Source organism: Odocoileus virginianus, chromosome 28 (genome assembly GCF_023699985.2).
Source record: "Odocoileus virginianus isolate 20LAN1187 ecotype Illinois chromosome 28, Ovbor_1.2, whole genome shotgun sequence".
NCBI classification, from domain to species: domain Eukaryota; kingdom Metazoa; phylum Chordata; class Mammalia; order Artiodactyla; family Cervidae; genus Odocoileus; species Odocoileus virginianus.
Window position 1 is genome coordinate 19,508,541 of NC_069701.1, and position 16,177 is coordinate 19,524,717.

Here is a 16,177-nt window from a genome sequence, read left to right on the forward strand (position 1 = left end):
TTCAGGATATATCCTTTATTAATATATAAATCTGCTTATCAACAATGGCCACCTCTTAAGTTATTGGGCTTTTTAAAATTTATGTTTCCCAAAGTCTTATGTAATGCATTAGTAAATTAAAAGGCAAACTACATATTTATATAATTAATATTTAATTTCAAATTGCATATATTTAAATAAAGTAGAACATTTATCTAATTGGCTTAGTTAGTTGTCATATTAAATAAATTTATAAAGTAAAACTATCTTCAACATTTGACATTCAATGCTTATTTTATGGTCAATGTAAAAGCCATTATACCTTGTTTCTTGCACCCCACACCTAAACCTGGAAATATAGATTTAATAGTAATATGAATTAACATTGCAAAATATTCCTTTATAGTCAAGACCAAGTGTTCAGAACATAACATAAACTTGTGCATAACTCTTGTAACACAAACTGAAGGATGGAGTGAATTAAGAAAATGGGTGCTCCACAGTTCTTGCAAATAGTTTTTAATTATGCAAGAATTGATTACATTCATGCCACTTGAAAGAACAGATATGACAAGTTAACAAGTTAATTTTCCTTTTCTCTCAGAATTAATGTCTCTCAAATACTCCTTATGTTCCTTTTAGCAGTGACACTTCCCAGAAATCTTCACCATGTTCACATATAATCATCCTTTGTTTTGAAGACATTAGACAAGTGTTTCCCTGGGGCCTGATCAAAGGAGACATTTAGGGTTATAACTGGGAGATAGGGATTGAAATACATTCACGACCATATAGACAACAGATAACTAATGAGAACCGACTCTCAACACAGGGGACTCTACCCAGCGCTCTGTGGTGATCTCAATGGGAAGGAAACCCAAAAAAAGAGGGGATATATGTATAGTTAATTTACTGTGCTATTCAGCAGAAATAGACACAACACTAAACTAATGTTACTGCAATTAAAAAATAAATGAAAAAGAAGTAGTATAGATCCAAAGTGAGAAAGGCACCTCTAAACTCTTAAGCCTGTCTTTCATGATATGTGAGCAGGACTCCTCCTATTTAGTTCTTAGGATGTTTTCACGGTGGGCACTGAAGATTTTTGTAGACATGGGAGAGTTCTTACAAGAACTGTCTTTTGCATTTTAGCCTTCTAGAATTTCCAATCCCTATCTACTCAATCTAGTGACACCTACCAATCTCTGTGTGAGCCAGATAGCCTTCTACACATTTCCTAAATGTCTCCTGCAGTGTGATATTTCTTCCATTGTTCCACACTGCCCCACAGTCAGACAAGTGAGTGGTGAGAACTAACAACTTAAATGGAGGTAGGTCTGACTTCACTTGTACCTATAGGCCTATGAGATCGAGCAGCATTTGGTTTCATAGCCCAAATGTGAGATGCAGTAAGCAGAATATTTGAACAACCAAGTTCTGCAGCATAGCCTCATAGGCTTGATTTTTTTTTAACTAAGTAATAATTTCTTCACTGAATTACAAACTATAAATGGCTCATTTACCTTTCTTCATACTCCTGCAGCAGCTGATCTACATTGACCAATAGGAAAGATTAGCATAAAAGCATCTAGCTCCTGGAATGTGTCAAGTATCTGCCTTCCCCATTCTAGTGACATATGAGACAAATCACTCAATCTCAGCATTTCAACATTTTTTTTCCTGCTGAAGAAGATGGGTTTTCTCTGTTCTTCTCAACCACACAACTAGTTGAGCTGACTTGGTTCATAAGATAAAATCTGTTTACCTTCCTCAGTGCATATAAAGGCTACTAAACTATTAATGAGGCCAAAATTTAATTGCATGCTGTGGTTAAGCTCATTTTTATAATTTTCAAAATTTCCACTAAAGGTAAAACATATTCTAGACACTCTTGAATCACTACAATGTGGATAAATAACAGTGACAAGAAAGCCTTTACTGCCTAGCAGTAAAAATGCAGTGATTGATCTAATGAGTAGATGTTTAGTTAGCCAGACTTCTATAAAAATGCTTTTCTGAAAGGTTATTTATGGCAAATTGTTGATAGGATAAAGAATATTCAGAATAGCAGAACAGGTTAGAAGTACAATTTGCTAATTTGCTAAAAGCATTTTTTTTTCCTCCTAAGCTCATGAATCTTTTCACATTTAAAACAAGTAGGATCAAGGCTGTGCAAAATTTCTTCAAAAACCTTTAAAACTTGATCTCTTGATTCTTTATTTAATGATGAAAGTATATTTAATAAGGAAAATAAAAACTGGGAGATTTATATTCTAAGTTGAAAGAAAAAAGAGGGACTTTCACAAATACTGACATTGAGGCAGATTCTCACATTATTTTTGCAAGGAATAATATTTTTTACAAATTGTTCAGTTCAGTTTAGTTGCTCAGTCATGTCCAACTCTTTGCGACCTCATGGACTGCAGCACACCAGACCTCCCTGTCCATCACCAACTCCCAGAGTTTACTCAAACTCATGCCCATTGAGTCGGTGATACCATCCAACCATCTCATCCTCTGCCGTCCACTTCTCTTCCCGCCTTAAATCTACTCAGCATCAGGGTCTTAGGCACAACCAAAATCATAAATTTTTTTTAAAACATTTTTATAAAAAGGCAACATATATATATATGTGTGTGTGTATATATTAAAATAACACGGCAACATGTGTGTGCTGTTACTTCAGTCATGCTGTTTGCAACCCTACGGACTGTAGCCTGCCAGGCTCCTCTGTCCACAGGATTCTCTAGACAAGAATATTGGAGTGGGTTGCCATGCCCTCCTCCAGGGTCTTCCTGACCCAGGGAACATCCTGGGTCATCTTCTGTCTCCTGCATTGGCAGGCTAGTTCTTTACCACTAGCACCATCTAGGAAGCCTAACATAGCAATAGAGACATACAAATTTATAGTTGTTTCTTTAACTCTGAGAAACTCAATCACAGAGAAATAAATGAAAAGAAACTACAGAAACTTGAGTGCGCACACACACATATATACATACAGGTGTACAAGGTCATATAATAAGACATTCTCTGCTATAAATGCATAGCATAAATGCATGCTATAAACGCATAGATAGTAGATGAATAGGAAATAACACACATGCTTTAAAAGATGGGATAACAGTAAATTATGGAATAGTAACAGAGAATAAGTTTGCAATTCATAATTATAGACTCAAGAGAAGAAGAAATGTTTATAGTATTATTTCAAAAGCAGAAAAGCCACGTGCATAGTGACTACAATTCTATAAAATGCGTTTCTGTGTGGATAGTAAACAGAAGTTCACATGTGACAATAAAATAACTTTATTTGGTTGGAAAACATTATTAGTTTGTTATATCTATTTGTTATATGTATTTTTTATAATAAATTAAGCTACTTCATTGTACAAATCTTAAAAACTTGACTGTATGTCAGTTAAAAGCATGTATATATATAGAGAAAGAAAGAATATACACTATTGTTAAAGTGATACACTTGAGGTTATTTCTATGTTGGTGAAATTATCATCTTGTTTGTTGTTGTTTAATTGCTAAATCATGTCTGATTCTTTGTGACCCCATGGACACAGAAGAGCCCAGCTCTTCTGTACATAGGATTTCCCAGGCAAGAATACTGGAATGGGTTGCCATTTCCTTTTCCAGGGAATCTTTCTGACCCAGGGATCAAACCGGAGTTTCCTGCATTGGCAGGCAGATTCTTTACCACTGAACCACCAGGAAAGCCCTTATCACCTTAGTTTAAAAACACAACAGTTTAAAAACATCTTCAGTGTACCTTAATTGGAGATCAGTATGAAAAACATAGTCTTATTTATAAAACAAGTAGACTGGAATGGTAAGATTTAGAAAAATTTGACTTAGAAAAATGGCTTAAAAATTTTTGCTTATAATGGCATGCAGACAATAGTATGACAGCAAAACAAACTACACCATAAAATATTAGCTAAAGATATAAAAAACAATCTTTGCTACTTTTATCTACTCTGTCGCAGCATTCTATAAACTGAGAGAAATATTAAGCAATCATCTTTCCACAGAACTTTGTGAAGCAGCTCTTATCTATGCAAAAGTGGAATGTGAGGTTCAGAAATCACTCAAGCTGTGTGAAATAAAAATATTACAGTTCAGAGAAGGAGAAAATGCAATTAAATATTTGTACAATTGCATGAAGAGAGCATCTGAGAGCTCAATAAAAACTCAAAATCCTCTCTAAATCTCTAGTTATACTCAATCATTTTCTCCCCCTTGCTGTTTCTGCAGTTGCTGAAGAAACAGCTTGCCATCATTGTGCTAGTAACTATATCTTAATCATTTGCATCAAATCAAGTCATACAAACCAAGAAATTCTGGAGTTCTCAAAGAAAGTAGGTCGCAAATGGAGACAGAGCTATAGTCTAGGTCACATAGCCTAAAGCCTCAAATTAGATGAGGAATACAAAGGAAGAGGCATATTGTTCTCCATTTTCCATTTATGTCAGATTTAACACCATTGCAAAATAGAATGGAGATAATTATTGAGCATTCACTAGAGTCCTGAATTTCTACCTCATTGTTCTTTCATTTCATAGACAGAAAACTGAGCTCAATTATTTAACATGTCAAGGTTGCTTTTGCTTTGAGTAGATAAGGTTGTGTATCTCCTTCCTAATTATGTTTCTCTTTGTTTCCTCTTCCTTCTTTTTATCACCTTTAACTTAACAATGCAAGGATAAGAGTATACAAAACCAATCAAATTTATAGACTACCAATTAGTTATTATGAGGCCCAGTATCCACATGTGAATCTCCTGCATCCCTGAGATTTAGTGGACAAGGCTAAAAAGTTAGTATCACCTAATACTTTATTAGCAAACAATAGGTACCAATGGCATGAGACGTAGGATATATGTTACAACATGTTCTTTCTGTGACCAAGCATATTCTAACTGTGCACTGTAGTTATGTACACATTAGGAAGCAAAATAAAGGCATAAAGTATTCTTAAATTACAGGGACCATTTGTCTCTCCCTATATCTATTTGTTCAATGGAGATTGATATAGCAGCTGAGTCTACAATATATCCCAGCTGCATATATTATAAATAGTATTTAAATATCTACATCAACTACCTTTGAGGTTGAGACACTAAAAAGTGTTGTTACATGCAAATATTTTCTAGGAAGTGCAATGTGTGCATAATTAAAGCTAATTTGAGCTAATACCTTAGCTTAAGGTAAACATAGTTTAAGCTATCTTTGCTTAAATGAATCAAATGTGTTATAGTCAACCAGATAAGTAATGAGGACAACATGGAACACAAGCATTCTAAGGGGAAAAAGAAAGGAAACATCAGTATCTGAAATATACATCACCGACAATAGGATTTGCCTAAGAAGGTTGTACTCGTGGCTATTGCTTGCTATAGAAGAAAGGCTCCAGGAACAAAGAAAAGAACATCACCCAGAAGAAAAAATAAAGGTCAGAATGATCAAGGAAGATGATGTTTGCAATTTCTACATAGGAATAGGCTAAAGCACCTTTAAACTTGTAAGAAAAATTGTGGTAAAGACAGTTTCCCAATTAGCAAGGTACTGTAGGCTCTTGAGACCCTTCTGTTTACCATGAAGTTTGTGTCAAGCATGGAGTTTAAGGACTCTGTTTGAGTCTGAATCCAAAAGACATTTCCTGTGGTGTCTTGTTTGTTTTCACTATTGGGCATCATTAAACTTGTAAGGACCTTGGGTCAGAAGTCAGTTTATAATTTCTAGTCCTCTGAAGATGGTGCAGACCCATATGGTCCTGCTTTTCCTCTTTAAGTATAGTTATAAACCATGCAAATAATAAGATAAAACCAAAGGAGAAATCTGAAAAGATAAGAAACTGAACTGGATGAGAATCCAGGAGTGAACATCTCAGTGGCAGAGCATCTTATAGCCCTCTGTACAACAGAAGACCCACATCACTGTTTCCTGATGCCCAAACTAGCAGTAAAAGGAAACATAAGTTGATTCATTTCTACTTAGAACAAACAAACAAAAATGGAAACCATCAATAAAACGCACCCTGGACAAGTGTTCACCTATACTGGACTCGAGAAGCTCCACCCCCATCAGGAGATACAAGAGGAAAAAGTAGAATCAAACAGACAATCAGTCAAAGCAAAGAAATACTAAAGAATTTTTCACTAACAACCTACCCTTAAGGATTGATTGAAGAAATTGTAAGTAGAAAAGAAACTGATTTAAAAATAAGAATACTTAAGCATCAGGAAGCAGGAAGAAATAACAGAGCAAACACAGGAGTAGGAGCAATGCATTATGCTTTCCCTTTACGAGTCTCATAAATCATGTTTTGTAGTCGAAACAAAAATTAATACTCAAGACAATAGCATTTAAAAGTAGAGGAAGATAAAAAACTCCAAATCAAAGTGATGATTTCACATTTTACATATGTGACAAAAGGTTGGCATCAGTAAATTGTTTTAAGTCACAAACATATGTATATATTGTAATAACTGGAGCAACCACTGTGAAAAGTATACAAAGAAATATACTCAAAAACATTGTAACTAAAGATGGAATTTAAAAAACTTTCAAGTAGCCCACAGAATTATAAGGAAAGAAACAGAATAAAAGAGCCAGAAGAAACAAAGAGAACACACAACAAACTAAACTGCAGAACTAATAACCACCATGGCTTATCAATAACTATCTTAAATGCAAATGATTTAGACATATCAATCAAAAGACAAAAATTGATACTTCCCTTGTGATCCAGTGGTTAAGACTTCACCTTCCAATACAGGAGTGTAGGTTCGACCCCTGGTCAGAGCTACTAAGGCCAAAAACACAAAAGGTAAAACTAAACAATATTGTAACAAATTAAATAAAGACTTTAAAAAATGGTCCCTATAAAAAACTCTTTTAAACAAAGACAAAAATTGCAGGGTGGATAAATCACATACCAACACACACACATACACAAAGATAACCTATGTTACTCAGAAAAAACTCAATTACAACATAACAATACAGGTAAGTTGAAATAAAAGGATGAAAAATACTGTGCAAAGATTAATTAAATATTTAAAGATTGGGTATATTAGTAGTATATAAAGAGAATGTCAGAGCAAAGAAAGTTACAAGATAGAGAGTTGAAATGATAAAATCATCTATCTATCAGAAAGACATAATGGTTCTAAATGTATACACACCAAAGAGCAAAACCTCAAAATTATACACACAAGGCAAAAACTGATGGAACTTGTGGTACATCTATAATTGCCCCACCCAAAATATCCATGTCCCAATCCCAGAACCTGTTAGTATATCACTTAACATAGTAAAAGTGAGTTTACAGATGTAATTAAAGATATAAGCTATGACCTAGGGAGATTATCACATATGAATATCATTATGAATATGAATATGATTATCACATATTCATATCACATACACATGAGAGCTCAAGGTAAAAATTGTCCTTATAAAGAAAGGAATGAAATGGTGGAAAACTCAGTGGTCTTTGCCTAGTAATTAGAATAAAACAAGAGTATCTATTTCTATTACTCTTATTCAACATAGTAAATGTTCCATAAAATGACTGAATGAATTCAGGTGATATGAATTAATGGCTGTATGTTCAGTTCTTATTGAGTTAAATAGACTGAAATCATACTGAGTCTTACTATATGCTAGAGCTCTGTTCAAGAAAATTAGAGATACCAGTGGAACATTTCATTAAAGAATGGGCACAATAAAGGACAGAAATGGTATGGACCTAACAGAAGCAGAAGATACCAAGAAAAGGTGGCAAGAATACACAGAAGAAATATACAAAAAGATCTTAGTGACCCAGATAACCATGATGGTGTGATCACTCACCTAGAGCCAGACATCCTGGAGTGCGAAGTCAAGCGGGCCTTGGGAAACATCTCTATGAACAGATAGTGGAGGTGATGGAATTCCAGTTGAGCTGTTTCAAATCCTAAAAGATGATGCTGTGAAAGTGCTTCACTCAATATGCCAGCAAATTTGGAAAACTCAGCAGTGGCCACAGAACTGGAAAAGGTCAATTTTCATTCCAATCCCAAAGAAAGGCAATGCCACAGAATGTTCAAACTACCATACAATTGCACTGATCTCACATGCTAGAAAAGAAATGCTCAAAATTCTCCAAGTGAGGCTTCAACAGTACAGGTACCAAGAATTTCCAAATGTTCAAGCTGGATTTAAAAAAGGCAGAGGAACCAGAGATCAAATTGCAACATCTGTTGGATCATAGGAAAAACAACAAAATTCCAGAAAAACATCTACTTCTACTTCATTGACTATGCTAAAGCCTTTGACTGTGTGGATCACAACAAAATGTGGAAAATTCTTCAAGAGATGGGAATACCAGACCACCTGACCTGTCTCCTGAGAAACCTGTATGCAAGTCAAGAAGCAACAGTTAGAACTGGACATGGAACAACAGACTGGTTCCAAATTGGGAAAGGAGTACATCAAGGCTGTATATTGTCACCCTGCTTATTTAACTTATATGCAGAATACATCATGCAAAATGCCAGGCTGGATGAAGCATAAGCTGGAATCAAGATTGCCAGGAGAAATATCAATCACCTCAGATATGCAGATAACATCACCCTTATGGCAGAAAGTGAAGAAACATCATGCAAAATGCCAGGCTGGATGAAGCATAAGCTGGAATCAAGATTGCCAGGAGAAATATCAATCACCTCAGATATGCAGATAACATCACCCTTATGGCAGAAAGTGAAGAAGAACTGAAGAGACTCTTGATGAAAATGAAAGAGAAGAATGAAAAAGCTGGCTTAAAACTCAACATTAAAAAAACAAAGATCATGGCATCTGGTCCCATCACTTCATAGCAAATAGATGGGGAAACAATGGAAACAGTAAGAGACTTGATTTTCTTGGGCTCCAAAATCACTGCAGATGGTTACTGCAACCATGACATTAAAAGACGTTTGCTCCTTGGGAGAAAAGCTATTACCAACCTAGACAGCATATTAAAAAGCAGAGACATTATTTTTCTGACAAAGGTGCATCTAGTCAAAGCTAGGGTTTTTCCAATAGTCATGTATGGATATGAGAGTTGGACCATAAAGAAAGCTGAGCACTGAAGATTTGATGCTTTCAAACTGCCATTTTGGAGAAGACTCTTGAGAGTCCTTTGGACTGCAAGGAGATAAAGCCAGTCCATCCTAAAGGAAATAAGTACTGAATATTCATTGCAAGGACTGATGCAGAAGCTGAAACTCCAATCCTTTGACCACCTGATGTGAAGAACTGACTCACTTGAAAAGACCCTGATGCTGGGAAAGATTGAAGGTAGGAGGAGAAGGGGACAACAGAGGATGAGAAGGTTGGATGTCATCACTGACTCAATGGACAGGAGTTTGAGTAAGCTCTGGAAGTTGGTGATGGACATTAAAGTCTGGCATGCTGCAGTCCATGGAGTAGCAAAGAGTTGGACACTACTTAGCAACTGAACTGACTAACTGAGGCACGGTCCTAAATGCTTTGTATCTATAATCTAATTGGATTCCTACAGTTCTGTAAATTTTTAAAGCATTTCAGTTCCTCTCTTCCTTCCATCCTTGTGTTTTGCAGATGCAGAAATTGAGGGTTAAAGGGTCAAGTGATACTTTCCTCAAACCATCTATGTAGAGTCAGGATCCTGGTCCTTTATTCAGCATGATATTTGTATGGATGTCAGATACTTCTCTCAGAGAAGTGTGTATATAGATAGGAAGCAGAGCCAGGGACATTGTTGTTAAACACCATCTGTAGTTTATTGATCTAAGAGCATCTGTCAAGATTAGGTGTTTTTTTTTTCTTTGCCTGTCAGGAGGCTACTAGATATCCGAGGGCTGTGAAGTGGTTGTCGAGTAATTACCATGTCTATCACTTGTTAGCTTGCAATTTTTACTGAAATGCGTGTGTATGAAAGCAGGTTTTTTACTCCTGATCCTATAATCTTCTTCCTAAGCAGCAGGTCTAAACTTGTGCTATGCAGTCTGTCTTGCAGCATTTTGCCCTGGGGCCTTGCAACACAGAAATCAGTTCCTGACCTCAGCTGAGGAAGAGGAAACGCCACACTTAAATCAGCAGAATCTGCTGATCACTGCACAATAAAACTTGGAAGAGTCTCTCCTGCCCAGAGGCTCACATGTTCTCTTTCTTCAGAGATCTTCTATCTCCTGGTAGCTGACTTTCACAAACTCTCAGAGGAGAGACCTGATGGGTAAACCTGGACTCCACAATTTTATATATGCAATGCAAAATACACCTCTTTTACCAAATGGGCATATCTTAGTCCCTAAAACACGATACGTCTTCACAGGAGGCAAATACCTGGATTAGTGGGTTTTCTTCAGAAGATTCCTTGGTTAACCCAGAATCAGAATGGATTAGGGTAATATCTCCCTAAATTCACAAAGGTCAACATCCTCTAGACTGTCACAGACAACATCAGTCCAACATCACTCTAGAGGATGTTTTTGGATTTTGTTTTTTGTCTTTTTTTCCCCCAGAGTATTCTCCTCCTTGCAGTATTCAACACACTTGTTGACAAAATTTCTTCTCCATACTCTGTTTTTCTAAGTCAATTTCCCTTCTATTCACTGGCTCCTTCTTAAAGCAGAAAATAGTATGATAATGGTAGACTATTTTAGAGTGGACTTTGCATTACTTTTCAAATGATCTTTTTGACCATGGTCCACAGTGAGACATGACTGTAGATCATGACCGACTTTCATATATATGGGTCCATGTGTATGTGTGTGTATCTTTATATAAATATACATCTTCATGTACAGATGCTGGTGTGCTGTGCTGTGCTAGGTTATGTCCAGCGCTTTTGCAGCCCCATGGATTGTAGCCCACCAGCCTCTTCTGTCCATGGAATTCTCCAGGCAAGAATATTGGACTGGGTTGCCATTTCCTACTCCAGGGGATTTTCCTGACCCAGGGGTTGAACCTGCATCTCTTGCACCTCTTGCATTGGCAGACAGATTCTTTAACACTGTGAGATCTCTAGGAAATCCACATCTTTACCTAGATGTGTATAAATTTATTTCATAGTCTATGATAGGTCATGACCCTCAGTTTTAAAACATCTCTCTAGAGGAAAAACCTTGGATTACCTCCCAATGTGCAAACTTTATAGGTTTTTTGAATTTTAAGGATGCCCTCTTGTGGTAAATCAAGAAAGAGTCCTACTGCTGTGAACTCCAAAATAAAATTGAATGATAAAGGCAGTAGAGAGAGCTGGCAACTAAAACATTCTCCCCACTGTTGACCAAAAATTAAAAAATGCTCAGTGTAAGAGCTGTGAGTTGAGTTTTATTTAGTGTCTTACGACTGTAGCCTGGAAGACAGTCTTTCACATAGCTCTGAGGAACCACTCTGAAAAGTCAGGTGAAGAGGTGAGTGTGTGTGTGATTCTGGCTAGGGAATCTGTGCAGCCAAGCAGACTTCTCAGTAAAAGGCGTCAGTCGTGTCCGACTCTGTGCAACCCCATAGACGGCAGCCCACCAGGTTCCTGTCCCTGGGATTCTCCAGGCAAGAATACTGGAGTGGGTTGCCATTTCCTTCTCCAGCAGTAAAAGGCTACCCGTAGTCATAAGGATCAGATATCTCAGTTAATGATTTTAACCCTTTCTATGAATGGGAAGATGCAAGAATCTGGGTCCATTAACATTTCTCCTGAAATATATCCAACTATCTAAGGGTCTGTTTTGCCTGTTTTCTCAAAACACTGCGTGCGTCCTCCTGTCCTTTGAGCTGAATTCTTTTCAGGGTGAACTGTAGGTCAGTGACTTCAGTGGCTAATGACTTGGTCCTTGTAGAACCTGAATGGCAGGCAACAATTCATTTTTTTTTCACCATGACCCTTAGAAAGAAAAAAAAATTGTCTTTGGGTGCAGTCAGATATGGGCTCAAATCTCTTATTTTAGTATATAATATCTGGCAAGTTACATAGCATCTCTGATTCAAACCTTCATCATCCCTAAAGCATATACTTTAGTTAGTACTTTATATATCTAAGGCAGGTTTTCTCAAAATAGAAACTACTGGCATTTGGGACTGGGTAAGAAATTCTTATCTGTGAAGGGCTCATGTGTATTGTAGGGTGTTCAACTGCATTTCTGGTTTATAACAACTGTGCTATATAACAACTGTTTATAACAACTGTTGCTGAGCCAATCAGTAGTGGCTCACTCTTTGCCATCCTGTGTACTATACCTCTCCAGCCTTCTCTGGCCATGGGGATTCTCCAGGCAAGAATACTGGAGTGGGTTGCTAAGCCCTCCTCCAGGGGATCTTCCCAACCCAGGGGTCGAACCCAGGTCTCCCGCATTACAGGTGGATTCTTTACAGTCTGAGCCACCAGGGAAGCCCATGTCAGTAATAACTCCCCACCCGCCACCAAATGGTTTACCAAAAATGTCTCCAGACATTGCCAAAAGTCTCGTGGTCAATACCCTTTGCCACATTGCAAGCCCAGGGATTCCTAGAATTTCTCTACCCCTTTTATTTGTATTTCCTAGCAAGCTAAGCCTTCCCTGAGTTCATAATTTTCTTGTAGTATTTTGCCATTTGCAACTAACAGCACGTTCTGTACTGTTTTCCAATATATTCACTAAAGCTGTAAGTTCATCAGAAATGCAGCCTAATTTCTGTTTTGAATCTTAGGCAAACCCACACACACACGCGCACACACACCAAAGTGTGTTTTCAGAGAGAAACTCTTTAAAAACTGTAAACAGGAGTTTACGCTAGATGTATAATGCTCTTCTTCATTCACTTGGGCACTGTACCCTGTTCAATCCAGTGTTGCCACAACTAAATAGGTGGAAATAAATGCCTGATTCAGATAGGAAACAGGCACAAAGAAAGAATGAGAGAGAATGAAATAAAGAGAGAGGGAGGAAGGAACAAACAAAGAGAGTGTGTAATGGGATCAAATACTAGAAATAGAATAGCTCATACAAAATGTCAGCCCAAAGAACATCATGGCAGGTGTGGGCTGAAGTCCCCTCAAAAATGACTTAGCATGGCACATAGTGGTAGGTAAATTCAAATATATATATTCTGTATATCACTACTAGATTTTACGTCTTTTTGTTGACTGGATCCTGGAAAACCTGATGCAGCTGAATTTTCACAATCTTAATTCCTCCTGATGGGATAAATCTGATATTTTGAAATTATTGTGTCTCCATTCCTACCTGAGCCCCGCTCGCTATCGGGGTTGATGTCTCTAGGGTACAACTCAGCCATTCTCTGTCTCTTACCTGGCTCCTTTTAACATGTTTTAAAGGTGAATTGTGGCCTTAACTGTCTACTTCACTTGATCCTTTTGTACAGTCCAGCATGGTTCCCTGGCTTTTCTTCTAAGCAGGCTTGAGTATGCAATCAATCATTTTACATGAATTCAAACAACCAACCTGAGCTTTGGGTGGTACTTTTCAGGCTAGCAAATGTCTTTAGATGAGGTTGTTTTCTACCTGAATTTAGTGAGAATACTTGACAGAAAGTAGGACTCCTATATATCTCTGCTCCATAAAATTAGGGCAGAAAGAGCATTTGGGAATTTCATCACCATCTTCAACAACTAATTTGAAAAGAAAAGCTGCTACTTATCAAGGGTTCCACTACAAAGAATAAAAAGGGAAAATCAATAAAAGAAAGGTACCGTCTTAAATAAATTCAATGAAATGACATCAATCATCTTCGTATAATGAAAATTTTGTGACTATGAATTAGGTGGTACTTTAAGATGCCTTTGTAAACAAGAATAACTACTTTCCCCCCTAAGCCAAGAAATAATAACATACCATTTTCAGCAGCAAGTTGCAAAATAGAAATTGTCAAGTGCACAGATAAGACAGACTTCAGAATAGATTCCCCATCCGCCTTACATCAGGAAGGGCCGAGTTTATTTATTTCTGCTGTTTTCATCAATGTCAAATTATACTAATAAGCTTTGCTCTTTATGTTTCATGATGATTAGCTTCCGAAGCAGCACAATTCGTTGTCCATATCCTGAGGGACTTAGACTGCAAGATTCCCATCTACAATATAGTCATTGGACAGAAATCTCTGGCTTCCCCTTGTTGGGGACCAGAGAAGGCCCCCAGTACCTCAATGACATGTTGATTATTTTGAGTTAAATTCCTTAAGAAACAGCAGACACAAATTCTTTACTAATTAAGCACCTAAAGGTAAACTTCTTCATCCTGTCAATTCCTCTCAAATATATTGTTTGTCTGAAAATATGTAAAAGTTGCTTTCTTTGATCATTTCTTAGGTCCCATTTCTATGGGAACTCTGGCCTCAAAACTTAAAATGTGTTTCTTTTCCTCCCGTTCATCCATTTTATGTTGACTTCATGATTTGTCCAGCCACAAGAACTCAAGAGAGCTAGAGAGGCAAATTTCCTCCCCTCCCTGAAAACCTGATTGTTAGATCTGAGCGGCCACTCCTGAGTCTAGGACTGTGGCTGGTTGATCACTATATCCTGGTTTACATCAGCCTAGGCTGTTAAGCTTTCTCTGAAACACTACGACAGCAAGGCAGAAGGGATCTTGCTAATTGGATATGTTCATCAGGGCCCAATCCCATGATATACAGGCAAAATAGGCCTACTTACTGTTGAATTTGGGCTTCTCAGATGGCTCAGTGGTAAAGAATTTGCCTGCAAGGCAAGAGACATGGGTTTGATCCTTGGGTTAGGAAGAAGATCCCCTGGAGAAGGAAATGCAATGCACTCCAGCATTCTTGCCTGGGAAATACCATGGACAGAGGAGTGTAGCAGGCTATAGTCCATGGGGTCACGAAAGGGCCGGACACGACTGAGCGACTAAACAACAACCACAACTGTTAGGTCTGCTACAGAATGCAAGAGAGTACATGGTTTAGTACGTATCATGAATGTGCAGACAAGGTGCTGACTTTCTGAGGTGAATAAACTGATTACTTACCTTGAAGGCAGTTTCATGTCTGCCACTAAGGAGCATCATAAGCAAAAACTTCATAACCGAACTTCTATTTTTTCATATCTTAAGTGAAATATTGCCTTCCCTATAGCATTGTGGTGAGCATTGGAAGAGACAATATATCCAATAAGCCTCCACAAACACTACACACTTTTTAAACTATGTGCACGTGTGTGCAGATATATATAAATACACATATGTAAAACTGTGTCCAAGTGTGTACATGTATACAGACACATGGCTATACATAAATTTTAATCAAATGGTTCATTTAAACTTAATCTTAGTAGATGAATAATCACTTAATATTGCTATCTATTAATGATACATTTACCTTATCTTCCCTTTAAAAACTACTAGCTTTACTCTGTTCTTCCAATCAATAGGAATGAAACTGTAATACTTACTACTCATGTTATACCAAAACAATCTGAAATTTTATTAGGGTGTTTATCCATAAAAAATCTAAGCTGATTATTTTGATAGAGCAAAATATTTGTACCCTGTGTTGAATATATAATTGGTAAATGCATGCAAACTTCCATTTTTCATAATTAGACTTTCATTTTAATTTCACAACAACTGATTGCTAATGATCCTAGGAATGAACTTAGTAAGGGCAGGCAGTTCTAGGGACAGAGGGCATTAATTTGAGCATGTAGAACAGTTTTAATGTTTGTCTGAGATGTTTGTGATTGATATAGAAGCCTTGGATATAACAAGAAAACATGCCTTAAAAGTCTACAAAGCAGCAACTCATTAAACTTCCTATAATTATATGGCAAATGTACAGTGGTTCATAACCTGAAAGTTAATATTGGTCTTTTCAGAATTGAAAGTACTTTAAAATGGCATAGATAATAAAGTAAATATAATTACATTGCATAGACCTCTTTTGGGGGCATGTTGGCTACATTTTCTAATTATAAAGAATAGGTTTGAATCCCAGTAAATTTCAGAATATTTAACCTCCCTGAACTTCTGTTTCCTCCAGATCTATTTCATAGCAGTGTTGTGAGAATAAAATAACATAATGTGTTAACATATCAACCTATCAGTGCTTATCTGGAACATCATAAATCCACAAAGAAATGACAGTCTCTGCTTTAATTCACTAAATAAATACAAGTACTAAGGAAGACTTTTTGATACAGTCAGATATAAGACAAAATAGTCATGTGAAAT